General features: G+C 43.9%; 1 pseudogene; it reads left to right on the top strand.

The window, feature by feature from the left end:
- The first annotated feature begins 864 nt into the window (after nucleotides 1–864).
- The window catches only part of LOC121165003, a 107,761-nt pseudogene continuing 83,260 nt past the window's right edge, over nucleotides 865–25,365 (top strand).

A 25,365-nucleotide genomic window follows, 5' to 3' on the forward strand; every position in this document is an offset into this window, starting at 1 on the left:
ACACAGACACACGAATAGACACATTGACCAATGGAACAGACTAGATATCCCGTGCATATAAAACCAACTAATTAGGCTCAGCGCAGTGGCCTAGTGGCTAAAATCCTCACTTTGAACATACCAGGATTCCATATGGGTGCCGGTTCTAATCCCAGCATCCCAACTTTCCATTCAGCTCCCTCCTTGTGGTGGAGGAAATCAGTCAAGGACAGCGCAAGGCATTGACACCTTGCATCCTGCATGGGAGACTCAGATGAGCTCCTGGCTCCTGGTTTCAGATTGGCTCAGTTGCAGCCTTTGTGATCACTTGGGGAGTAACCATAGGATGGAACATCTTCTCTATCTCTCTTCCTCTCTGTGTATCTGTCTTTCCAATAAAAACAAATGGGTCTTTTAAAAAAAAACTAATTATTGATAAACAAGCACAAACTGTTCGCTGGAGAAAGGCCAGTCTCTTTAAAAATTAGTGTCAAGGGCCTGGCACGGTGGCCTAGTGACTAAAGTCCTCTCCTTGAACACCCCGGGCTCCCATATGGGTGCCGGTTCTAATCTGGGCAACCCTGCTTCCCATCCAGCTTCCTACTTGTGGCCTGGGAAAGCAGTCGAGGTCGGCCCAAAGCCTTGGGATCCTGCATCTTCGTGGGAGGCCTGGAAGAAGTTCCTGGCTCCTAGCTTCAGATGGGGACAGCACCAGCCATTGCGGTCACTTGGGAAATGAATCATCGGAAAGAAGATCTTTCTCTCTGTCTCTCTTCCTCTCTGTATATCTGATTTTGTGATAAAAATAAATCTTTAAAAAATCGTGTCAAAACAGTTGGATCTTCCTATACAAAAGTACATAATTTGTGTAAAAAACAGTTTAACATGGATCAGAGCTCTAAAGCTAAGACCAGAAACTATCAAATAAGCAATGATATGGACATGGGCATCGTCAAAGTCTTTTGGGTGAGACCCCAGCTGCACAGACAGCAAAGGCCAAAAAAAAAAAAAAAGCTTCTTACATCAAGGTAAGAAACTTCTGCATAGCAATGGAAGCAAACAGTAAATTGGGAGGAAGCATTTTGAAAACTCTACATCTGGTCAAGGATTTATGTCCAGAATTCATTAGGAGGTCTAGAAACTCAGCAACAAAAAGGAACAACGTAGTTAAGAAAGGAGCCTGAGGACATGAACAGGCACATTGCAAAGGATGAGATATAAATAACCAACACTCACATGAAAAAGATGCAGGATATTATTAACCATCAGGGAAATGCAAACACAGAAACACCGTGCAATATCGCCTCATCCATGTTGGAATGGTCAGCCACCAAAAACCCAAGAAATGACAAACACTGGATAAGGCTATGGGTACAATAAATGACGATGGTTATTGACGATGGTACAATATAACTCACTGTCAGTAGGAATGTAAAGCTGTACAACCACTATGGAAGACAATATAAAGATTCCTCAAAACTGAAAATAGATCTACAATACAGTTCAGCCATTCTACTCACAGGAATTCACCCAAAGCAAATGACATCATCATGTGAAAGAGATATCAGTATCCCCAGGTGGCAGCAAATCAACTCACAAGAGTTGAGACTTGGAATCGACCTGGCTATTCCTTAAGTGATGACTAGATAAAGGAAATTATGGTACATGCACAATGAAATACTACTCAACCATTAAAAATAGTGAGATTCTGTCTTTCTCAGCAAAAGGCATAGAACTGGATACAATTATTCTTAGAGAAATAAGCCAGTCCTCAAAAGACAAATATTATGTTTTTCCTAATTTTTCATAGCCTTTATACAGACTGCAAAAAACATAAATTAACATTTCTTAGATTTGATAATTATAAACGCCCCAGTCTGTATTCTGAGCTGTTCCTTCTTTGCTACTTTTTTTTTGAATTCTGTAGTCAGTGGAGGGTTCAGCCTGTGATAATGAAAAATAAAGATGAAAGTATGTAAATGAAAAAATTAAGAGAAAAATAGTAAATGAAAGCGGGAGGGTAAAGTCAGTAAGAAAATGAACATAGAATGAGTAGCAGTATGCCGTAAAACTGTACATATGATATACAGGAAGTTTGTTTCCATTTCATAAATGTTTTTATAAGTTGTGGAATAGAAAATCAACATGCAAAAACCAGTTGTGTTTTTATGCAATTACCAATTAATGCTGATGTCTCTGGAAAATGAAGACACCACAAGTCATTGGAAAGACATTGCAGACTAGAACATTGGCAAGTTCAATGTTATTAAGATGCATCCATCATCTAAAGCAATCTCTGAAAATCTCATTGCCAATTCTGCAGAAATTGAAAAATCAATCTTAACTTTATATACAATTTCAGTGGCTTCTGAATGTTAAAATTTTATCTTGAGGTTAAAAATTATAAAGTTGGAAGTTTCATACCTCCTGATTTCAAATTCTATGGCAAAACTAGAGTAGTCAGAGGTATGCAGCACTGACAAAAAAAAAAAAACAGCCACCTGTACAAATCAATAGAGAACCCAGAAATAAAATTACACATGCATAACCAACTGAATTATGAAAGGCATGTTAGGGTCATTCAAGTGAGAAGGTAATATATTGAACAATGTGTGAAAGCCGGATGTCTGCATGCAAAACAGTGAGTACGGAATCACACACACAACAAGTAAATGAAATGAAAGCATAGAACGCCTAGAACGAAATGATAAAAATCTTTGTGACACTGAACTTGACAGTTGATTTAGATACGCCACCAAAAAGACAGGAACCAAAACTAAAAACAGACCAATGGCACTACTTCAAACTTTAAAACTTCAGCACAGCAAAGGCAATAAACAGAATGACAAAGTAACACAAAAGGAAAGAAAATGTTTACACAGCACTTTTCTGACACGTGACCACCATCCAGAATATATGAAGCACGTAGTAGAACAAGAATGGAAGCAGCACAGATGCCCTGCAATGAATAAATAGCTACAAACCTAGGGTACATCAGCAACCTGGGACATGATTCAGCAACGCTAAGCAACAAACCACTCATCCTCAGGAGATTCACATGAAATAGGACAAGTCAATGCTAAAAAGCTACATCCTAGATAATGCCTCATATAATATCAATGAGGGGGGTAAAATTGCATAGAGGACCTAAGTAGTGTTGCAAATAGTGTGGGAGACCAGAGAAGAGGGAAAGGGTTGATCCATCAGAGAGCATCACACGGGGACCAGAGCAGTGGGCTAGCACTGCTGTCCTCTAGCAGAGCTGGCATGCCATATGGGCCCTGTTTCCTGTCCCAGCTGCTCCACTTCCAATCCAGCTCCCTGCTTACAATCTAGGAAAGCAAAGGAGGACCATCATTTGGCCTGTGCACCCATGTGGGAGACCTAGAGGAAGCTCCTGGTCTCTGGCTTCAAATTAGCTCAACTTTGGCTATTGCAGCCACTAGGGAAGTGAACCAGCAAATAGAAGATCTTTCTGTCTCTCCTCTCTGCAAACCTATTTTCTCAAATAAAAATAAATGTATCATTATGTTGTTTGAAAAAAAAAAGAGCAACAAATGTGATCATTGCAGGAAGGGAATGTCCTGACTGCGGTATTGTAGAGTATTTGTGCAAAATGATTACATAAGCAGAATCAAGCACAAAGATACAGTTATTTCCTGGATTTTTCATGTGAATTTACAATTATCACACACACACAACAACAACAACAACAGCAACTTTCGAAGGAAAAGAGAAAAAAAATGTCCTAATGGTACTGGCTATGTTACTATCATTAGCATTGATATTATTATGGCATGAGAAGTATAAAGGAATCAACATCCATAATGCTGGTATTATGGGTGCTGTTTGGAGTCCTGGCTGCCCCACTTCCAACCCAGTTCCCTGAAAAAGTGCTTGGGAAAGAAGATAAGCAAAGTACTTGCTCCCCTCCACCCATGTCTGGGACTTGGATGAGGATCCTGGCTCCCACCTGCTCAGTCCTGGCCATTGTAAGCCACTTGGGGAGTGAACCAACAGGTAGATTTTTGTTTGTCTGTATCTCCATTTTTTTCTCTGTAACTCTGAGTCTAAAATAGATAAATTACTTTTTTTTTTTTTTTTTTACAAAGTCAGATACACAGAGAAGAGGAGAGACAGAGAGGAAGATCTTCCATCCAATGATTCACTCCCCAAGTGAGCACAATGGCCGGTGCTGTGCCAATCCGAAGCCAGGAGCGAGGAACCTCCTCCAGGTCTCCCACACAGGTGCAGGGTCCCAAAGCATTGTGCCATCCTCGACTGCTTTCCCAGGCCACAAGCAGGGAGCTGGATAGGAAGTAGAACTGCCAGGATTAGAACTGTCACCCATATGGGATCCTGGTGCGTTCAAGGCGAGGACTTTAGCCGCTAGGCCATGCCGCCGGGCACGATAAATTACTTTCAAAATTAGAAAAAATAGATATAATAAAATGAGCCACTCTACTAATGTTTGAATGTGGAGTTTGGTGGCTTTAAGGGCAATCTCATTGTTTATCAACCATCTCTATGCTCCTTCCGACAACTTTTTCATTTCCATCTGACACTCTGAATCCACTGGACATTCCCCATTTGCTCATTGTGTCTGGCTTATTTTACTTAGCATGATGCCCTCAATGTTCATCTATGTTAAAATATGGCAAGACATCCTTATTTTTGAAGGTTGGTTATTACTCAACTGTGTGGTTACAGCTAATCATTTCTGTTCCTTGATCATTTAAATTATCTTTATGATTTCAACTGTGAATAATACAATTTTCCCCATGAGAGAACAGGAAGGGGGAAACTCACTTGTGTTGATTCATTTGCTTTCTAGTGAATCACCAGAAACCACCTGAAGTCCGATTGCTGACGTGGCAGCAGGTGCATTTAAACCTGAATGACACTGACAACAGACGCAAGTTCTGAGAGTGTTGGGAGCAAAATCAAGGAAAGGTGAAGGTTCAAGCCAGAAGATGAAGTTTGGCAGCCAAATTAGAGTATTTAACAATCAGAAAGTATATATACACTGAATTTCTACTTTATAAAAATGTATTTATGTATGCATGTATGTATTTGAGAGGCAGATAGATAGGCAAAGAGAGAGAACTCTTAACCCCTGGTTCACTCCCAGCACCCTCAGTGATGGGGCTGGTGTGAGAGTCCTTCCACAACGCTTTGAATGCAATATCCCAGCTTGTCTCTCTTAGCTTTAAGGTGTCTTTACTCTGACTTTTTGATAACAAGTCAGTTACTTACTACAATTAACTCACTAAATGGAGTAAGTTAGTACACAGGCTTCTACCAGAATCTGATCAGCGGGGTCATGAGGTCATCTGCTTCTTTGATGCATGACACCCTGACAGCTAGTGTTGCCTCAAGTGGTTTCTTTCTGAGGAACTGCATGCCCCAAGCACAACGCAAGTACCACTTTCACACAGCATCTTGACTTATCATGGCCATTTTGCCAATATGCATACTACCTAAAGGGCGTGGTATCAATGACCAATCAAAGCAGGGTGAGGAGCACTTCAGGCACACCAGGAACTTGGCCAGGAACTTCACACATAGCATTTCAGCCCCAACTTTAATCTATAGGAACTTTCACACCTGCCCCTCAGGGATCCTGGGTATTAGGCAATAGCTGTCCATGCCCTATGTCTAGAAATCATAATTCATTCATTTCTTCTGCCACTTATATGCCACTGATGGTCTCTTTGGCAGCAGAGAAATGGAACTAGCGGCATTGATTCAAGGGCAGTTTCTCCAGCCTAATTTTGGTGTCACTTGCTATACTATGAAAAAGTTGAAGTCAGGAATGGGAATTCAAGCCAGGACCCCTAAGGGGTCAAAGGAAGCCAGGTCCTTGAGCAATTCCAATCACATCCCCGGGGCTGTCTGCTGCAGGATGCGGAAAGCAAACACTGGAGCCAGGAACCACATCCGTGCTGTGAGCATCCCAAGCAGTGGCCTAAACCACCAGTCTAAGCACCTGCCCTGATTTTTTTAAAAGATGTATTTCTTTTTCATTGGAAAATCAGATATACAGAGAAGAGGAGAGACAGAGAGGAAGATCTTCCGTCCATTGATTCACTCCCCAAGTGGCCACAATGACCAATGGGGAGCCAAATTTGGAATCAGAAGACAGGTGCTTCTTCCAGGTCTCCCTCGTGGGTGCAGGGTCCCAAGGCTTCAGGCCATCCTAAACTGCTTTTCCAGACCCCAAGCAGGGAGCTGGAAGGGAAGCAGGCTGCTGGAATTAGAACCGGTGCCCATATGGGATCCCAGCAAGTGCACTAGGAGGCTATTGCACCAGGCCCCTTGCCCTAAATTTTAACTCTCAAAAAAATAATTCTAGCAAAGGGCACTAAAATGGTATACAAAAATACAGAACTGAGTGGAGAAAATCAATATCAATTCTCGTTCTTCACAAGCAGAACAAAAGGTTGTGGAAAAACAGTTTATTATATAAAGGTTACTGTGAAATAGTGTAGTTTAGGAAACAAACCTTTGGCTGTGACATTTTCTGTAACAGCCGGGGGTCCTGGGAAATTTCCCTAAGACTCAAACTAAGTGTTGCTTTAAAAATGGCAAGAAGTTTCCTGAGACTGACGCTTCACCTGCTGGAGCTCACGTACCCTTCCTTGACCTTACAATGATACCACAATAACTCTCCCTCTTGAAAATGGAGCACTAAGGCACTGAGAAAAAGAAGCAACTTGTTAAAAGTTATGTGAAATGTTATCAGCATCAAAATGAAAGCATTTATTATTATACCATCAGTATAAAATTCTAACACATCCCATATTTTCCCCCAACCACCACCACCACCATCACCACCATAAGGGAACTACGGAAAACAGGTAACCTTCCTCCAGCGTCATGCCCAGTTCTCCAGCCACTGAGCTAAGCTGGATCACCGGGTCACTCCTCCACATAGCTTCAGCCCTAATCTCAACACATAAGCCTCTCCAGCTGCTTGGGAGGGCATACACCTCACTAAAGAAGAGTCCAGGGCTGTGTGCAATGATGAGAGGAGATGATGGCATGGTCTCATCCAGGGAAGAAAAAGAATCTTAGGCGGGTGTTTGGCTCAGTGCTTAAATCACAGCTTGGGACAGTCTCACTCCGTATCCAAACACCTTGGTGAGAACCCCAGCTGTTGCACCTGCCATCCAACTTCCTGCCAATGAGCATCTTAGGAGGCTGCCGATGATTTAGATACTCTGCTCTCTGCAACCCATGTGCAGATCTTCATTAAGGTCCAACCTCCTGGACTTGGCGTATCCCAACTCTGGCTGTTGAGAAGTAAATATATATGGAAGATCTGTGTGTGTGTGTGTGTGTGTGTGTGTGTGTGTGTGTGTGTGTGCTTCCTGCTCTCGCTGCCTTTTGAATTTGGAAGGAAGGAAGGAATAAAGGAAGGAAGGAAGGAAGGAAGGAAGGAAGGAAGGAAGGAAGGAAGGAAGGACAGTAAGCCATCAATCTGAGATAACTATTTACTCAGGAATGAAAGAGTAAGGGATGGTTGTGGCAAACATGAGTGGGTTGTTTTAACCCGCAGAGTTCCACCATGAATGCATGCAGCCTAGACAGCTGCCATCCTGAAAGGCATCACATCCACAGAGGTATAGCGAAGGAAAGATGGGCAAAGACAGAAAAATCTGACAGACATTTCTATTCTGGAAAGCTCAACGGTAAAAGTGAACGGGAAGGTGAGAGATGTGGGTTGGGTGGGGTCCGTGTGAGGAGGGCGTCCTCCAGGCGGGGGCTTTGTAAGCTCCCTTCCTCAGGACCTAAGCGGTGATGGACAAACCTCCAGGGGCCACAAGAGAGAGATCCTGGTTGGATGCACATGCTGGCGTGAATAATCTGGTTGTCGTCTCCAGCAAGGGAGACATGGATTGAAACCTTGGTTCTTCGATTTGGCCCTGGCCCAGCCCAGCCATTCGCCATTATGCTGAGTGGACACACACAAAGCCTAGAAGGTGTGTGTGTGTGTGTGTGTGTGTGTGTGTGTGTGTGTGCACATCTTTATCAAAAACAAATATCTAAAAATTTAAATATAAAGAAAAATATAAAAGACTTATTATCTTCACAAGAGTTTAATAAATTAAAAACAAGACTGGAAATGGGCCCAATGCAATAGCCTAGCAGCTGAAGTCCTCACCTTGCAAGTGTGCCGGGATCCCATATGGGTTCCGGATCTAATCCCAGCAGCTCCGCTTCCCATCCAGCTCCCTGCTTGTGACCTGGGAAAGCAGTCGAGGACGGCCCCAAAGCTTTGGGACCCTGCACCCATGTGGGAGACCTGGAAGAGGCTCCTGGCTCCTGACTCCTGGCTTCAGCTTGGCTCAGCACCGGCCATTGAATCAGTAGATAGAATATCTTCCTGTCTCTCCTCCTCTCTGTATATCTGACATTCCAATAAAAATAAAGAATTATTTATTTAAAAAAGCTGAAAAGCAGTCAAGTGCTAGAAGTAATAATCAAATAAAAGATGTTCAACTTATATGTTTAAAAGTCACAGCACTAATAAAGTACAAGATTCCGATTTTTTTTTAAGATTTATTTTTATTACTTTTTTTATTGGAAAGGCGGATATACAGAGAGGAAAGACAGAGAGGAAGATCTTCCATCCGATGATTCACTCCCCAAGTGAGCACAACGGCCGATGCTATGCCGATCTGAAGCCAGGAGCCTCTTCCAGGTCTCCCACGCGGGTGCAGGGTCCCAAAGCTTTGGGCCGTCCTCGACTGCTTTCCCGGGCCACAGGCAGGGAGCTGGATGGGAAGCGGGGCTGCCGGGATAGAACCGGCACCCATATGTTATCCCGGGTGTGCAAGGCGAGGACCTTAACCACTTGCACCACCGCGCCGGGCCCAAGATTCCTATTTTTTTACAGACGTTTAAAACAAAAGTTGCCAAGTCATTTAATGTGAAGCAAATGTGATACATGAAGTCATTTCTTTGTTCTTTGCTTTCATGTATTATTATTATTTAATTTTAATACCCACATGCAAGGGAGATCATATGGTATTTGTCTTTTGTGCTTATTTGGTTTCACTCAACATCATGTCCTCAATGATAGAATTTCATTCTTCTAGATGAATGATATTCTTTCTCTCTCTCTTTCTCTTTCTGTGCACCTATGTGTGTATAAATATATATATATACACATATTTTTTATATATACATATACACATTTTTCCCCCCTCCATCTTTAAAGATGAGGCCGTTGCTCGTATGAACTTGAGAATGACATTGATATGCCAGCGGCACTGAATGGCCCTTTTTGAGACGTGAGGATGGATCTGAGTCCTCTGCCGGCAGAACAAAGGCATTGGCAGGCCTGCACCACCCTCCTACTCCGGGAAGAAAGGACCTTGTCCAGCTCCCTGGAGAGAAGAAGGGCAACGGGCTGTGATGGCCTTGCTCGTGTGCGATTACCAAGGCAAACCCTTATGCCTCATTTCACTTTATCCTCGTGAGGGGATTCCTTCACCGGTGAGGGAAGAGAATCGGTGATGCGTCATCATTTCTGGTTTAAACAATTATTACCCTGGGGTTTGGAGAGCTTAAATAACCATATGATTTGTCCATTTTCTTCTGATGGAACTAAATATCTAAGTTGGGACTTTATGAAAAGAAAGATGGTTTATTTAGCTTACAGCTTTGGGGACTAAAAATTAAATGGGGGGTGACCCTCCTGTTAAGCCTCTTGTAGGCGACCCTTGACTGCCTCCCAACAAGGGAGATGGCTACAGGCAGAAGAGGCCTTGGGAATGGAGCCACAGCGTTGCATCGCCACCTGTTGTCACCCACTCCATTGGCCAGCACTTCAAGGCAGCACACACCATGGCCCAATCACCATCCCACTGGAGTCTGCCTCTTAAAGTTCCAAGGCCACACCAAGTCCGGGGTCCCAGTGGGGGAATCCTGGAACGGCACTTACAATACTAGTGCATGAATCCTTGAATGACACACACAGACCAAGCAGAGACGTCCCCAAGGCTGCTTGGTATAAAATGCAAGTCGGAACTTATGGTGTCCCTGACAGGAGGAGACACAGTGCAGTGCCAGTCTTTGCCCCCGTGAAGAGTGCCAAGCCACTGGGTTGACACAGCTAAGTTCTAATAACACAGAAAGGTGAACTGGAAAGGATTCTATTTAGTAAACCAGTGTAGCGTTGTTTTGCTGACCACCATGGAGTCCTCATTTATTGAATCCAGAACTCGGATGCTTCATGATCTACCTCTCATTGCTACTCATGCAGAAAGGCAAATCATTTTTAAAATTGCGTTTCTTTATTTCTTGGAGAAGCAGCTACAGAAATAAAGCCATAGAGAAAATGAGGGCTCAGATCTACTGGTTCAATTCAGATGCCCACAGTGGCTGGGGCGGTAGTGATGCCAACGCTGGGATCCAAAAAGAGAGGTGGGTCTATCATTGAGTGACAGGAAACACAATTACTGAAGGTACAGTCTGCTCCCACCCAGAGGCTTTCCAGTGTAGGGTGCAAACACTTTAACTGACATCTAACTGCTAGGTTAACTGCCCAGCTCTGGAAATGTGTTTTTTTTTTTTTTTCCCTCTGGCCTCACAGAATTGATATTTCTCTGAGCTAAGTAGCTGATGCTCAGACTTACCGTTAGACAAGGTCAACATTTTAGACTTGATTTATGTAGGAGCGGCCTATGAGCAGGAGCACGAGACTTTATTGCTGTTGAAATTTACAATTTTGCTTGAATAATTGTAAACCCTCTTCAATTCGAAGTCCAGGGCTATGAAGCTAAAATTTAATTTAATAAATCCACACACCATAAACAAAGAACAATAACTATAAAACCAAAGAATAAGAAAACAATTTTCCCCATTGCATTCTGTTTTCTGTCATATTCTGTTTCTTTAAATATTTATTTATTTATATTGGAACGTCAGATATACAGAGAGGAGGTGAGACAGAGAAGAAGATCTTCCGTAAAATGATTCACTCCCCAAGTGGCTACAATGGATGGAGCTGAGCCGATCTGAAACCAGGAGCCAGGAGCTTCTTCCAGGTCTCCCAAGGCTTTGGGGAGTTCTCAATTGCTTTCCCAGGCCACAAGCAGGGAGCTGAATGCGAAGTGGAGCTGCTGGGATTAGAACCAGCACCCATGTGGGATCCCATCTAGTTCAAGGAGAGGACTTTAGCCGATAGGCTACCGGCGCTGAACCTCATAATGCATTTTTATTTTAAGATTGGCTGATATGAATCAGAAATTCACTCTTGAGCATCTCATCACAAATATTTTCCATGACATAGTACATTGACTTAGAATTTGCTCAGTGCCATCATCTCCCGTTGTAACTGGATCTATTAAAACTCACTCAAGCTGACCTCTTACAGAGACAGCAATTACCACGGCAGTAGCTCCCTGTGACAAGCCATGCCTTTACACAGGACTGAGAAGTGGCGTTTTCTCAGGCGAGAAAAAAGGTATCCTGTCATCTAACATGGACTTTCGATCCAAGAAGCAATTGAACGGTCTTTCTTTGCAAGCCTGCTAATAGTGCTTGGTCCTCATGCTACTAAATGCTTTAATTACAGACAGACGGTGAAAGGACATGATTTCCTTATTTCCTTTTCCCACAATGATTGCTATAGTAAAAAGATCTGGAAATAAATGTGTCTACAGGGTAAATGCAGGTTAATTTTGACCCACATGAAAATTACTTGCATCTTCTTTGATTTCCTTTCGCTAAATCCCCGGTAATAAACATGCCTGACTATTGGAATACTCTATAGAGCAGCAGGTGTCCCAAGATATTTTGTCTGCCATTCAAACACTGCCCTGTCTTCACTGCCTGCCATGTCCTGACCTGAATCTGAACTCAGTTATCTAGTCCTTAAACTGTGCTATTTTTTTATTACGTACTTAAAAAGAATTGTCATATACACAATGAAGTCCACACCATGAAAGAAGAAATTAAAAAATGGAAGGCTAAAAAACCAGCAAGTGCACTAAGATAGTTGCTGACCTACGTCTTAGGATTGTTAGGATCCTATCAACTAAGATTCCCGGTGGTCCAGCAGTCTTCAGGCTGATGTTGATAGAAGCGTAGCATTCATCCATGGACTTCCGTTCTCTACCTGACTCCCAGCTGAGCCCAAGCCTCACAGCTGCCTCCCTGGCCAGTACTCTGAACGAGAAAGGTGAATAGAACCTGCAATAACACGGGTTCTCTATGGTTTCAAGAATAAAAGAATGTGATAATTCCTACCTTAGGAAAAGTCAAGCTAGTCTGGTAAGGATCAAATCCTGAAGATCTCTTAGAGTTCCCGGTCAGAGGTCAACTGTCTTAGTCGCAGTTACAGACTGGTGCCAAATGGTAGAGAAATAACCTTCCTTTTAACGTTCTCAGTGTGCCTGCGGTGGTTGACGGTCTCCAGCTCTTGTGCAGTGCTGTCATTTATTTATTTATTTATTTATGATCTTTAAAAAAAACTTTCAACATCTTTATGGAAAAATGAGGAAGAGAGACAAAAAAAAAAGAAAGAGAGAGAAAGAGAGAGAGGTCTCCCTCCTGCTGGCTCACTCCCCAGATGCCTTTGAGGATTGGACTGGACAGGTGGAAGGCAGGTGCTGGGACATCAGCACAGGTCTCCGTGTCAGTGCAGCAGACAAGTGGCTTCCCAGAATCTGCGTTAGCGGGCAGCTGAGCGCAGGTGTCAGAGCCCACACTTCAACTCTGGTACCGGTGTGTGGAAAATGCAGCCAAGTTAAGCAGCTTCTTACCTGTTAGGGCAAATTTCTGCTTTCGTTTTATCATCTAAAACCTTTCAGGTACTTTCTCCTGTTTTCATCTTTCATGTTGCTTCATGCTTATTCTGTGTCTTCACATGCTTTTATATTTTGCAATACGAGTGTATTCCCAACAGAAATGTTAAACTGAAGCACTTAGGAAGGAATGATGCCAAATACATTCTGCATTTGCTTTGGAGTTACTTCAATAGTTTTTCCAACCTCTTATATTTTTTCCATTTGTGATAATAACATTATGGAAATTCACACTTTGTTAATTAAAGGTTTAACCCACTATGCCTCAACGTGGGTTCTGGAAAACTCAAACTTCAAACCCATCTTTGTGGAAGCCAAGTGAACCTAAATTCTCAGAGAGGTCATGAATGCAAATTCTACCTCTATCAATGACCAATATGTTTTTGTTTAAGGTTTCCACTGGGGGAGGTGGTCTCCCCCCCCAGGACCTAGACCTCCCACAGCATTCTCTCCCTCCCCTTGGCGGGGCACCTGACTTTGCTTTTGAAGGTCTGTAAATGCGTGCTTTGGGTTACTGACTTCAGTGCTTTTCCCAAAGCAACTCTTAATCCCACCACTGACAACATCTGCAGGGCTTTCTCCTGTTTTCTCCTGGCTCTGGGCCTTGAGAATTTCTCCAATTTTTTTTTTTTTACAAGTTCTCCCCTGCATATAAAAGCATATTTATTGCATTTTACCTCTCATTTTTGGTTGTTTTGGCAGCAGGAACATTTGTTTCCTTAATTGACTGGCTATCACTCTCCCGTTTCCCCTTTAGCTCTTGCACACACATACACAGATTTGGCCCCATTTTTACTACCTGTCTCTAATGTTAATTCCTATTTATTTGGTCACCAATCACACATCTGCATATGGTTCAGGCAGTTGGTCTTGCTCTGTGTGCTTCCACGTATACCCACTGGTACCTGCCTGGTGGCAAGGGGATTAAGATAAGCCCAAGGCTACCATTTTTTTTTTTCAAAACTCCTACTGGGAACTTACAAATTATCTGAACATCAGTCAGCTGCTTTCCATATTTTTAAGCTTGGATTATTTAAAAATAACTAATGCTCTTTAGAGAGTGTATGTTGTGTTGTAGTCGTTGCACATGTTCCAGAGGAGGGCAATGGCTGCCGAACATCTCCTTACTGAACTCATGGGAACAGCAGATTAGCTTTGGTTTTGGGGATCCTATGAGAGGGAAAGATACTTTTATCTCTGCTTTGTAGACATGCCTGGCATTGGGAGACTTTCAGAAACAAGGTAATGGCTTTTTGTTTTAAGATTTATTTATTTTTATTTGCAAAGTCAGATATACAGAGAGGAAGAGAGACAGAGAGGAATATCTTCTGTCTGCTGATTCACTCCCCAAGTAACTATAACGGCTGGAGCTGGGCCAATCCGAAGCCAGGATGTAGGAACTTCCTCTAGGTCTCCCATGCAGGTGCAGGGTCCCAAGGCTTTGGGCTGTCCTCGACTGCTTTCCCAGGCCATAAGCAGGGAGCTGGATGGAAAGTGGGGCTGCCAGGATGACAATCCTAAGCACACTCAAGGCGAGAACTTTAGCCGCCAAGCCACTGCACTAAGCCCAGGGTAATGTCTCTGTTCCCTGTTTCTAAAGGGGGATATGGCAGCCAAGGCACATAACAGATCATGAAACGGTATTGCCCTCAGGAGTTGTGCACTGGGACCCACCTCAGCCCTTCTCCGCACATGGAATCAGAGGGTTCTGCAAGTCGGTGCTACATAGACACTCAAAGCTCCACATGGCTCAAAGGTAAGAGCTGAAAACGTTATGGGTGTGGCCTTCAGTCATCCAAAGCAGGCCACATCACATCCACGACACAGGCTGGCATTCACTCCATCCTTACTGGTACAGTCACGCCTGCTGACTCCCTATCTTATGCCTATAGGAATTTTAGTCTGCTTTTCGTTTCGTTTTGATTTTAAATATCTTGTTATTCCATAAAACAACAGTTCCAGACATTCACATTTATATCTGCAGATTTCAATAATAGAAGCTAAGAATCTGTTGGCTTGTTTTTTAGACAAAAGCACTCCAGTAATTTTGACACAGATACATCCGTGAACTAGTCTTCCTGAAAGATTGCATTTGTATGCACAGAACATGGAGTAAATGTGTTTTCTCATGAAAAAAGAAAAATCACTTAATTACCGAAAGCACTCATGCCTTAAAATAATCATAAAATATCACAAAGACTTACAGCAGAAACAATCAGATTTCTTCAACAGGAGCAGTGGGTTAAGCTTTCCTGGAAAAGAAATTGTAATTTTCTTCTTAGTGGGAGCTGGAAATCAGTGCCTGAAAAGGCTTTTTTTCTTAAGATTTATTTTTTTGGAAAGTCAGATATGCAGAGAGGAAGATCTTCTGTCCGATGATTCACTCTCCAAGTGACTTTAATGGCCAGAGCTGTACTGATCTGAAGCCAGGAGCTTCTTCCCGGTTTCCTACACAGGTGCAGGGTCCAAAGGCTTTGTGCCATTCTTGACTGCTTTCCCAGACCACAAGCAGAGAACTGGATGTGAAGTGGGACCTCCAGGATAAGAATTAGAATCCACAGGGGATCCTGGTGTGTTCAAGGAGAGGACTTTAGTCGTTAGGCCACTGTGATGGGCATTTTTAATAGCATCTCTAATATCTAATGTAATTACTCACTTCAGTATATTATACAGACCTTCTGGGTAAGAAATTAGATTTGGGGCAGTTTGACCATCATAAGAATTTCAAGCAATTTAATCACAAATAATCTATACTGGCTTTTCAGAAAGACCTATTGCTTAGCAGGTGGTACGTCTCCATCACATTGAGATTCCTGTATTCAGTCGCCGACTCTGGTTCCTCACTCTCGCTTCCTGCTGCTGTATACCCTGGGAGGCAGCGGGCATGTGTCCAGGGATCAGGTTCCCAGACTTCAGATAGGAGAGCTGTATTGAGTCCTCAGCTCCAAGCTTTGGCACCAGAAAAGCCACAAATGCTGTAAAACTAATAATATGGCTTAGCATCCTGATAAACCTGTCCTAACTTGAAAAGTCGGCAAAGTGGAAAACCTGTTGAATCCACCCATGCTGCATCCATCTTAACTCACATGGCCTGCCTTTGCAGTCTGCACTTTCTAGCAGGACTGCGCTGTCTTCCCACACTACCCAAGGAGCAGGTGCCCCAGAGCGGGTCCACATTGCACACACGGTTTCTACTAAACAACAGCATTTCCATACCACTGGAAGCAAAAAAAAAAAATCCAGCACAGTGCTGGACATATCGTTTATATCATTCAATCTTCACCACTGGAGAAGTTTATTAGGTAACATCAGCAAACACCGTGAAGCCCTCTGCATTTCAAGTCCTACTCTAGATACTCTGGACCATTAGATCATCCATCCCTCACCACAACCCCAGGGTGGCAGCACAGCGGGCGGTTCTCCATTACCAACTCAGGCCCAGACAGGCAAGCAGCTTGCTCAAGCTAGGAACAACTGCTGTCAGATCGATCATCCAGACCCATGCTGTGTGGCTCTAGAACCCTCCCCTGGCAGCCAGGGCAGCTGCACTCACACGCCAGCTCACTAGGACCAGCTGCAGGGTAAAGGGAGGACTAAGTGCAGGCCTCCTTCCAGAATTTCTGATGCGGCACTGACATTAAGTGTTACCAAAGAATCCAGGCTTGATGGTGCTTCTTCAGAAATCATAGGTTGAGGGCCCGGCGGCATGGTCTAGCGGCTAAAGTACTCGCCTTGAACGCACCAGGATCCCGTATGGGCGCTGATGTAATCACGCAGCTCCAATTCCATCCAACTCCCTGCCTGTGGCCTGGGAAAGCAGTCGAGGACGCCCCAAAGCCTTGGGACCCTGCACCCGTGTGGGAGACCCGGAAGAAGTTCCTGGATCCTGGCTTCGGATTGGCACAGCCCCGGCCGTTGTGCTCATTTGGGGGGTGAATCATCGGACGGAAGATCTTCCTCTCTGTCTCTCCTCCTCTCTGTATATCTGACTTTCCAATAAATAAATAAATCTTTGAAAAAAAAAAAAAAAGAAAGAAATCATAGGTTGAAAACCACTGCGTTGGACGACACAGTTTCTCAGTTAGGCATATTTTTTTGTTTTGTTTTTGTTGAATTCTAGATTGAAGAAGTCACAGCTGAAATAGTCTCTGAGACTAACCAAGAACTCAGTCAACCTTTGCAGGTGATTGGTTGCAACCTTGCACAAAGCAACCTCATTTCAATCCCCGCATGTAACCTTGGGTATTTCCACGCCACTTCTATGTGGCTGGAGGGTCCACGTCCAGGACGTAGATGGTGAGCAGGTACTGTGCACGCTCCCCAGGGAAGCAAAATCAGGCTTCAGGGTCCAGAGTTTCCATTGGAATTTCATTACATAAAGGGATACTTTAAAATTTGTGGAACTAGAATTAAAAGATAAACTTTTTTTTGTACAAAACGATGTCTAAATCTATGCATAGCTTTCTCAAATATGCATTGTCATGATTTTTTAAAAATATTCAAAAGGCAGAATTAGAGAGAGAGAGAGAAGCGAGGGACAGATCTGTCATCCGTTGGTTAATCGCGTCCTCCCCCCAGTGGCACTAATGGTCAGAGCTGGTCCAGAATGAATCCAGGAGCCTGGAATTCCATCCAAGTTTCCCATGTGTGTGGCAGCTGCTCAAGCCCTTTGGCCATTGTTTTGCTGCTTTCACAGGTATTGGCAGGGAGTTGGATCAGAAGTGGAGCAGCTGGGACTTGAATCAGCAATCACATGGGATGCTCACATTGCTGGTGGCAGTTTAACACATTGTGTCACAACACTGGCTGCATAATGACCTTGATGAAGACCACTTGTATGTCAAAAGACTGCATCAAAATAAACCTAATGCTTTTACTATTTTCTTTGAACGTTTCCAAGTCCTGTAAAGAAAGGATTGATTGAATCGTCGGTGCTATAATTGGTCAGTTCCCAAATACCTTCCTCTCAATAGCCTCACCTAATTCCATGTGCCTTAGAATTCCAATCTTTTAATCACAGATGTGCTCTGAGTCATTTCCTTAGTTTACCAGCACATGTTATTAAACTTGCATGAACTGCAACAGCAAAGCTCTTCCTGAAATTCCAAGGATTTAGTGGCTAATTCTCAGAGTTCGGAGACAAAAGTCTGGTCATATTCTTAATCACATATGACTAGACAGGCAAATCTTAGCAATAATCCAGCAGGTGCCAGAATATGTCTCTAGAATCAAAGCACAGAAAATGATTCCAAACAGAACTTAGGTCTTCTAGATGCCAAGACTTGAGGTTGTAATTGTTACGTATTCTAGCTCTGAGTACCCTGGCATATCATGAAAATCCATCACAGATTATAAGCAAAGTATTGATGTTGGAATGGAAACCAAACCCCTCCATGTAAAGGCATAACATAACCTTTAGCCTTTTTCTCATAGTCCAGACGCCTCTGTCTGCCTTTTATCAAAAAGGCTTCGTTGGGCCCAGGGTAATACTTAAATGGCTGAAGTCCTCATTTTGTAAGTGCTGGGAGCACCAAACAGGATCCAGTTCATGTCTCGGCAGCCCTGCTTCCCGTCCAGCTCCCTGTTTGTGGCCTGGGAAAGCAGTCAAGGATGGTCCAAAGCCTTGGGATCCTGTACCCATGTGGGAGACCCAAAAGAGCCTCATGGGTAAATCTGATCTGCTTTTCCAAGAAAAATAAATAAATCTTAAGAAAAAAATAAGAGATTTCATTGAAGTGAAGTGGTGGTACAGCTGGCCCAACAAGGTTCTAATCATTGAATATAAGATGTCACTTGGCTTTTCCAGTAGATACTTTTGGTCAGTATCTTCCAGAGCAGTTTGTTTAGGAGAATTCAAGTTCTGGCCAGGGAAATTCAGGCTTGGGGCAGAACATAATTATAGCCTGCACGTAATCCCCTAGGCCAAGCGGAGCCCATAGGTCATCATAAATTCACTTGAGAGAATGGCATTACTGGCCAGTTCAAAGCAGGTCAGGAGTACTACTGACACACACAGAACTTGGATGTGAACTGGATACCCACTCTAAGCCTAATTTCAGTCTATAAGAACCTTCACCCCTAGCTCCTGGTGCAGCCCAGGAGCTGAGCAACTGCTGCCCAGCTCTTTGCTCGCTGCTTTGCAAATTAAAAAAAAAAAAAAAAAAACATTCAACCCTTCTCCACCAGTATCCCAATGCCAGTAATTGGCTTTCTTATTGTTGGATGAGCAGACCTGGTTTAGAGGTTCTATGGCAAAACCTCCATCTCACCTGGGGCAGGGCTGGGAGGTGGTGAGTGTTCAGCAACAGTGATCTGAGAGGGGTGGCCAAGTGCAAATTTTGTTCATTAGAGTTAGCATTGCCAAGTCCTTACACTAATTTTCTCTTTACAATAGTTCCGTGCTGTTGTCTGCAAAGGATGAAGCTTTCTCAGTGCCTTGTTCCTGTCTGGGGAGCCCTGCCACCCCGCAGCTAGTTGACACATCACCTGCGATGCAATTGCCATCATTTCACTAGCCAATGTCCTTCCCGCCCTATTTCACAACGTGGTTATATATGTCAAGTGGAGCCCATCTGAGCCCATCTGTGATCTGTGCCGAGCTGAGCTTCCAAATGTTGATGTAGCAGATTCAAGAGCTAATTAGGAGAGGACTGCATGTCACAGGTTTTTTTTTTTTTTCATGTGCTGCCATGATAGAACATAGACAAAATATAAGTGAAAGATAAAGGCCGACATGGATGGAACACTTACTGTGCTTGAGGCACTGTGCTTTATGTATCTGACCTCGTCTGATTATTATTACTACCACAGGAGGGAAATTTTGCTAACTACAGAGACGTTAAGAGGATTGTCGGCCACACATACTGTAAAAACCAGACCAGGGCTTACCCGTGGGTTGTCTGTCCCCAACACTCCCTCTTATCCACTGTATCTACTGTCGTAACAGCCTCACTGCAGCAGAAATTAGCCTTATCCATGCATTGCTTTGCCTCATTGCTTATATTCTCTGTAATAAGGTAGTCAGTCCTGGTAAAGACTGGTGCGTGGTGAATACAAATAATAATAATAATAAAAATAAAGCTCTCACTCTATATTGCTAACAGCAAATATCAGCCACTTACGACACATACTGACAAGCGAAGTTTCAACGCCAGCCCTAGACTATGGGGTTCATGGAGGCAGTGACTGGGCTCTGTTCTCTCGTCTACCCCCCTTCCCATAGAAAGAGCAACATGTCCTGAAGCCACATTCTATCTTGGTTAACAACATCACACCCAAGAGCCTTTTCATGGGGATGTTTCCACGAGATGCACCTGCATGTAAGCATCATCTGATAATTTTGCATCCCCATTGAGTTGTGTGTGTGTGCCTGCAGTGGCTGGCATCAAGGATGTTAAATGTGAGATGTGCATACGGTCTGCATTGTTGGACTGAAACTGGAAGCTGCAGGTGCCGTCCCTGCCTGGAGACAGCCACCTGTGTGTCCTCTCTCCGGCTTAAGGAGGATTAGGTGGCTGTCTGAATGGCCAGTGTGTAGTGTCCCTGAGTACAGGGAACAGAGGGTTTAGATTTGGGGGAGAGAGCTTTTGAAACAAATTAATTTGTTGATAGTGACTGTTCTGAAACCTGTCAGGTGACTCTGCTGGGCAATTTAATAAGCAAACCTAACGTAAAGTGCCTTGGAACCCTTCATGGAAAACCGTAATAGGTTTGCGTCTCATAAAGAAGTCATTGATAGCCACAAGAGAAAGTTTTTGCAGTTGTTTTTAAAACAGGAGTTCATATGTTCCAGCTAATATACTTCCAACCATCCTTTTGGGTCTGTGTTACACTCCCAAGTCTTGCTGTTCTTTCTGATGACACGCAATGGGCTTGAGCTATCCTCTTTAGGAACTCATTTCTGCTCTGTCAGCCTCCTTTATCCAAATGGAAGGCAGTAAGAAAACTGAAATCCTGCTGCCATGGGAATTGAAGTCCAATTCGCCCTGGAAACTCAGTAAACATGGCCTGTGTGTTTTCTTTCTATGCAAGGATCTCTCGGTTGAGTCTCTGTTCGGTTGGTATTCATGGGTGGACCCTTTTTCCAGATACAGATGGCCAAGTGTCCTCACTGACTGGTGAGATTAAGTTCTGGGATGGGTGTCACTCTTTCTGAAGACCGTTGACTATCTTGGGAAGGTGCATACAAAACCCAGCTTGTCAGTATGTGTGACTTAAGATATATTTTTCAACTTGGTGGTTTCCTGGAATAATGGACCTTTGGTTCCCACATATTACATAAATAATTATGTTTCCACCAGAGCTCCTGGAATCTTCACTCCAACAAGAAATGTCAATCTTTGCATTGGAAAGATGGAAAGTCCACAAGGGGCCTGTGGCCAGCTCTCTCGTGGTCACACTGAGATGTTGGTTTAGGGAGATTTCTTTGGGCTCCCAGCTATCCTGGTGTGCAGGGGGCTTGACAAAGAGGCTGTTGTTTTACACAGTACCGCTAATTGGGATTCGCCCATCTGAGGACTGGGGACAAGCGGTGTGGCACAAAGATGTTGTTACTTAAAGACAGTATCCTACACTGTTTACAGGGGCTCCTGGATGCAGATGTGCCTGACCTTTGGTGAACAGCATGCTTTATATAGCTCATCTGGGTCATGCAAATACACCTCTCACTTATGCAGACTGAAATGCAACAAGGGTCGTGCTGTGGTCTCAAGTCTCCCGTGCGTACGCTCCCCTCCTATGCTGTCTTCACATGCAACCTCCAGATCTTACAAAATATTCCCTTCCTCTGTATCACTGAAGACAAGAAAGGAGGTGCCCTCAAAACAATCACCAGGTCCCATACAGTTCCACACGCCTGTGTCATTTGTTCAGCCCAGTTTCTTTATCCTGGAATTCACCATCGAGGAGATTCAGAAAGGGTGTGGTGCTGCTTAGTCCTCAATAAAAATGCCTTCTTCAAAGGGGCCTGACTTTCACATCCCCTTCCTGGGAGAAGCTTTGAAACATAAATTATTGGGAGCTGACCTTTGATCCAATTGAGACATCTGCATCCTGTATCGGATTTCCTGAATTCGATCCCCAGCTTCAACTCTTAATTAGAATTTTATGCTAATAAAAATCCTCGGGGGAAATGATGATCACTCAGATAATTAAGTCCTTACCACCCACAGGGAAGAGTTGGGCTTAGTTCCTGGCTCCTGGCATTGGTACCCAATCCCAACACTTTGAGTATGTGGGCAGTAGTTCAGTGGATGAAAGTGTTCACTGTTTCTGTATATCTCTGTTTCTCTGCATCTCAAATAGATAATTAAATAAAAGTTAATGACATATACTTAACTCAGTGAATTACTTACTTATTTTTTTGCCGTTGGTGAAATCACTGCTGGAGTAGCTCTGATGTACCTGACTCTGAAACACAGGGAAAAGCTGAGAGCACGCCCCCTGGTGGTCTGCTCCGGATCACCGAGAAACACCGGAGTACTTCATTCTATTGCCAGGAGGATGGGGATTTGATTCTGGATGTGTTTAAGATGAAAAGATGCAATTTCAAGCTTCTAAACTTTTCACACAGATAAATACGAACAGCTCCATTTAGTAGGCAGCTCACATTTTTTACACATGTGGAATGGTCTCTTAAACCTATTCCTGGGACTAGAGAAGAGATAGCTAAATAGTTTGCCTTTAACACTGGGCAGCAGTGGAGGCTAAAACCACTGTCTGATGGAGGACCAAAGGAAAGTGTGACTCAGCATATTAGATGCAAGGATATCGCAGATGGCCAGGAAGACACTCAGGGAGATATTCTGTCTGGAGTGCTACGTCTCGCTGTCCTTCCACTAGTTATCTCCCTGCACTAGGATGCACTCCATTTTGCATTCCCCACACCATTGAGAAGATTCTGCTACCAAAAAATGCCTTACACAAAAGGTTCTGGGGGTCCAGCGGCGTGGCCTAGTGGCTAAAGCCCTTGCTTTGAACGCGTTGGGATCCCATATGGGCCGGTCCTAATCACAGCAGCTCCACTTCCCATCCAGCTCCCTGCTTGTGGTCTGGGAAAGCAGTGGAGAACAGCTCAAAGCTTTGGGACCCTGCACCCATGTGGGAGACCCGGAAGAAGTTCCTGGATCCTGGCTTTAGATCGGCGCAGCACCGGCCATTGCGGTCACTTGGGGAGTGAATCATTGGACGGAAGATCTTTCTCTCTGTCTCTCCTCCTCTCTGTATATCTGACTTCGCAATAAAAATAAATAAATATTTTAAAAAAAAAAAGGTTCTGGGAGAGAGAAGATAATGAAGGTGACTGCCAGTCCCACAATGAGCAGTACAGGATGGCCAGAGGCACTGTGGCCATGGCCCTCGCCCATGCCTTATGTGGGTCCCTCGCAAGCATCCTCTTTCCCTGCCTGCCCAGGATCCCCATTGTCTCATCTCTTCTCAGTTGCTCAGACATGATTAGCTTGTTACGGTTTGGGGACTTAGCAAAATTTCCTGGTTCTACCATCACTCAGATCCTGCTTTCTATGTAATCTCTTAAAGGCAACCTCCCTAAATCGCCCTGTTTCAGAGAGCCCACCCCATTCAACTCCTCCATGTCACCTGTCTTATCTTGCTTGTCCCATTGTGGTTATTTGGCATCTCATTGTTTCTGTTTGCTGTTTTCTGCATACATTATTCATTTATTTTTAAAAAATGTATTTATTTTTATTGAAAAAGCAGATTTACAGAAAGAAGGAGAGACAAAGAAAGATCTGCCATCCACTTGTTCGCTCCCCAGTTGACAGCAATGACAGGAGCTGAGCCAATCCGAAGCCAAGAGCCTGGAGCTTCTTTTGGGTCTCGCATTCGGGTGCAGGGGCCCAAGCTTTGGGCCGTCCTTGACTGCTTTCCCAGGCTACAAGCAGGGAGCTGGATGGGAAGTAGAGCAACTGGGACATGAACCAGCTCCCATATGGGATCCCAACTGTTGCAAGGTGAGGACTTTAGCCACTAGATTGTCATGCCAGAGTGCTATCAATCACTTCTATATCAACAGCTCCTACACACAATGAAACTTTGCCAAATGAGTAACATCAAAAAGAAGAAAAATGGTGAGAACTCTAATGTGGAAAGAAGCGCATGTTATGGTCGCAGAGGCAGGTATGTTAGGTACCAACACAGCCTCACCTAACCAGCTGTTCATCTCCTGATGTTACATGTGGCGTGAAATTGCATGACATCCATCTAGTTTGAGCAAGGGGGTTGGCCTCTCAAGAATGGAGACTTGGGAGCATGTGGACGGTAAATCTTTTTCATCTGTGGATTTGGAGTCTTTTGAGCCATTGAAATCTCAAGCAATCACATCCAATTCATAATAAGAATGGCTGGTGTGCCAACAGCTGTGGTTTTCACATGTTCGTTTATTCTAAAAAAAGACTCGCAGAGCATTGACAATGTGCCAGGCTCTGTTCTGAGCATTAAGTAAATCCTATCTCACAGACCCTTTCCCTATCAGATAATGGCTATCATTTTTCCTGGTTTACAGTTAAGGAAGCAGATGTAAGTATGATCCTGGAAAAGGATGTAGGAGTAAGCTATGACAGACCTGGCTCCGCAGCAGGAAGTGGGATGTCATGGCTTAGACTGTAGATGCAATGCGGCACCACTCCCTTGGACTCATCGTACTGCTGCCTGCAGCTGAATGCACACTGCTGTTTAATGCATCCTTCTTCCAAGCACACCTGCAGCTCCTCACAGCAGAAACCTTCCAGGGGACAAGGTTCACCCCCCAGGGTGTCATCCTGGATCAAGGGAGCATTTCCAAATCCTTGGATAGCTCTCACATAAGTGAAAGATTTAGCGTGAGATCAGGTTTCTGTTTGAAAGCCAGAAGTCACAGATCACTTCTTGGTTTTTTTAAACATTTTGAAATTCATTTTGGATTCATTTGAAAAGCAGAATGACACCAAGTTGTCCACATTAGACTACACTGCAGCCAAATGACAGACACTCCATCTGAGTCTCCCACGTGGGTGGCAGTACTCCAGAACCGGAGCTGTCACCTTCTGCCTCCACCGGTGCTTACTGGCAGGAAGCTAGATCAGAAGCCATTTACCAGGCTGCAGATCCACATACTCAGGAGATGCTGAGCTGCTAGAAATGGCCTAACCTACCAGCCAATACCTTCCCCTGCTGCTCGTCTTAGTATGTGATGGAAATTACCAAGCAAATGTGATTGGAGTGAATTTTAGAATCAGTCTCAGAGCTCCTCCTCCCATACTGTCTGAAGAGATGAGGACAACCCCCTGGGGGTTACAAGAACACATTCATAGAGTTAATGCAAAGCCTGATTTAATGCTGCCTAATTCTGAGAAAAGATCATCGAGCCTCTTAGCCAACATCATTTTACCTTGCCATTAGATTGTTAGAATTACTCAGTATTTGAGCAGATGGCAAACAATTTCCAAAGTCAGACCAGGTGTTCAAGAAGCAAAGATAATCACAGAGCTGGTGATTGTGGTGAAACTCATTTGAAACGCTGTCAGAGCGGCCCGGTGGTGCTGCACACACAAACTGATGCCATCCCCAGTCC

This window comes from Ochotona curzoniae, unplaced genomic scaffold (assembly GCF_017591425.1).
Source record: "Ochotona curzoniae isolate NIBS_2020 unplaced genomic scaffold, NIBS_Ocur_1.0 contig_883, whole genome shotgun sequence".
Classification (NCBI taxonomy): domain Eukaryota; kingdom Metazoa; phylum Chordata; class Mammalia; order Lagomorpha; family Ochotonidae; genus Ochotona; species Ochotona curzoniae.